Source organism: Mastomys coucha, unplaced genomic scaffold, assembly GCF_008632895.1.
Source record: "Mastomys coucha isolate ucsf_1 unplaced genomic scaffold, UCSF_Mcou_1 pScaffold17, whole genome shotgun sequence".
NCBI lineage: Eukaryota > Metazoa > Chordata > Mammalia > Rodentia > Muridae > Mastomys > Mastomys coucha.
The window spans coordinates 30,413,972-30,417,386 of NW_022196899.1; positions in this window are offsets into that span (position 1 = coordinate 30,413,972).

Genomic DNA, 3,415 nt, shown 5'->3' on the forward strand with positions numbered 1-3,415 from the left:
AAAAAAAAAACCCACTGCTCTCCACAGAGCAGAATGTGCAAGAATAAATGAGGTTCATACAGGGCTTTGTCATAACTTTCCCACATGGCTAAGCCCATCATTAATCCATTTCTCCACACCCAAGGGCTCCACCACATACTTAGTAATACATTCTTTAAAACGTGAAACCAGTGCTCAAAGGAATCCATGCTTCCCCCTCGTAAGCTAGACCTGATGAGTATCACAATGTTTTACTGATGATCTGAAGCGTTCTGACTGGAAAGCCACTCGCTAAGCCAGTCATGCTAAAGCTATTGTGCTTGGAGATGTGAGAAAAAGTGGGCAAAGCCCTGGCATTCATTTCTTGACCTCACTCAGTATGAACATTCAGAAAGCAAATCTTGCCAGCCTTTATTTTTGGAAAGGTTAAAAACAACTCTACTTTATCCTAATCCCCGCGATCCTTGCCGACCTTCTCCCAAAAGCTATTTAAAGCTATGTTCCTCAAAGTTTATATTTGTCCTTCCTTGAGGGTGAGGGAGCCTTCCAGTCACTTACATGCAGGGAACTGGCAGAGGCAGATCCTGTAAGTCACCTGTTGGGAGGAGAAAGCTTTTCAGTCCTATGAAATTGTCGTTTAGCTTATTCAAGGCCAATTCTCCTAATGTCAGAAATTCCACTTAAAAATCCAAGTGCAATCTGTTTTTGTTACCTATGTAGCCTCTTCATGCTGCATTCATTCTGTCTCACAGATGTCTCTCACAACCCCCAAACAACCCAACCATGGTCTTAGCCCAGGATTGCTCTATGATAGGATCTGGTAGCACTGCTGTGTCTATATGGCCAAGTAAGTGGCTAAACCATTACTGCCTGTGCTTAAAAGCGTGAGTAGCCACTTACTGCAGGCACCAGTCTGAGCAGTGCAGATTTGGGAAGCGGGGTGGAGCCAGTCTCATGTCGGGTATACAAGGATAGCGTTTCCTTCCTACTCTCTCTGATCTTCCTAGGTTACCCCTTTATCCTGTAACTCTTAACTTGAGGGCAAAGTAAAGCAAACGGACAAACGGGACATAAACAAAAAGCATTTTCTACTTCTCCTTGTATTTACATGGAATAAATTGTCTTAAAGATATATGAGGCACCCACACAGGATCTTGGTGGTTCCTTTAATGACAATTTTGTTTAAAATTAAAGTCCCAGGGGTTGGAAAGATGATTGAGGGATTAGGAGCACATACCCCTTGAAGAAGACCTGAATTCACTTCCCGGCTCTTCTGTCAGGCAGCTCACAACCACCTGAAACTCCAAATCCAAGAGACCTGATGTTCTCTGCTGACATCCAGGGGCCCTTACACATGTGCAGTACCCCCACCCATGTAATTAAAAAGGAAATAGATCTTATTAAAGTCATATTCACACAGTACACAAAGATGTAACTCAATTGTTATTACTTTTGCTATGGAATTATAATGCTTTTAAAGGTTTTAAGGATAAAGGAATGAGAGATGATCAAATGTAGAAAATTATGAACTGTGTGAGACTGAAATGTCATTAAGAACATTCAGTTTCTTCACCTGTTAGCATCTGAGTCTTTGGGCTGGTCCAGTTTAATTTACACACACACACACACACACACACACACACACACACACACACACACACAGTACATAAATAAATAAACCCTTTTAAGCTATAAAATGCATTAAATACTTTCTTAGAAGAGGTTTAGATACCAGGATGAAAATTCTCAGGGTGGCATCCATTGTAACTGATGGGTTGTCTGTAATTGCCTTTTAAAGGAGTTGTGGTGTCTGTCCTTGGTGGAATTAGTGATTAAGCAGGCCAATCTAAGACATCTATGCATGTTCCCTTGAAAACCTGGCTCTGCAGTACCACCTGTATGCCTGAGAACTGAGGACCTCCAACTGGAAGCATGAGGGGCCAGTTTAGTAAACAATCCAATAATCACAGAAACGTGTGCTCCTTAAACTCAAGCACTGGCTAGACCTCCATCAGAGATTCCATTCTATTTACGAGTGAGGAGGGAAATGGGAGCCATTAATAAGGATCTGTTACAGTAAACCAGAAAGGAGACGGGTTATATATTTGCGCATGCAATAGATTTATCTTTGCCTACACAACAGGCGAATCGTCTAAATTATAATTGGAAAGTAGAGGTTTTGAATCTTAGCTCAGTGATTCATCGTGGAGCAGGAGCTGTGTCTGGTGGCCTCTGTTGATACCAGGGGAAGGCAGCACTTCTACAGGGCCAGGAACAATGAAAGCCCTGGAATCCAAGTCAATCAAGAATTCTTATGCACCAAAGCATCTCTTATAAAAGCTGTATCAGCCTTGCTCTCGGCAGCAGCCACGAAACCCATCAATTCAGTAGGGTGTTCAGTTTGTTTTATGAGGATCCTCCCCCTCATCTCTTTAGCCAGAAGCTTACAGTGCCAGCATCCCAAAGGGTAGAGAGATGCTTCATACACACACAACTGCAAGAAGGTGGCAGGCTCCCAAGCCATAAATGGCTCCAATTTTCATGCAAAGTCAGATTAGTGAATCACAGGTGGATTTTAACCAAAAACCGCATTGAAAGGCCTCTGCCAACAATAATACCTCATTCAAAACAATCAGCTCATCCTTGGCTAGAAACATTATGCATACTCTGGACAAATACATTAAAACCTAGACAGCCCTGGAGATAACTCAGCAACAAGCCAATATCTAGACGTGATTTGACATGAAAGAAATAATAAAAGTGGGCTGTGAATAGCAGCGTGGGCTGAAGATTTATGGATTGGGACAGCCAAAAAGAAAAATGAGGGAGATTAGTTGGAGGGACTTCTTGGGAGAAGTTACGAGAAGATTCTATTCATAAATTTAGATCTGCATTCAGAACCCATCTTCTATAGATACAGATTACAAAGGAGTTAAACAGAGAGAGAAAAACATTACCAGTACCTATAGGAATTAAAAATCCCAGGAGAGAAAATGTGGTCAAGATTTAAAGGATCTGACTACAGGAAATTTAAGTCTAGAGTATGGTTCTAGGAAGACCTTATCAGAGTCTGTGAGTTCTATGTCCCAGAGTCTCAAACCACCACTGTTTTCATCTTTATCAGAAGTAGTAGCAGCAGGAACAACATCATTATTACCCACCACTAAGTCATCCTTTCTATCACCTCTAACATCATCACCACCATCACCACCACCTCTACCACCATCACCATCATCATCACCATCACCTCCACCAATATCACCATCACCATCACCATCACCATCACCTCCACCATCACCACCACCACCATCACCATCACCACCACTTCCACCACCACCAACATCACCATCACCTAATATCACCTCCACCATTGCCACGCACACTTGCGTGATGGCGGTATTTGAGGCGAAAACTTCAAGGAAAGTCAGCCTCCTGC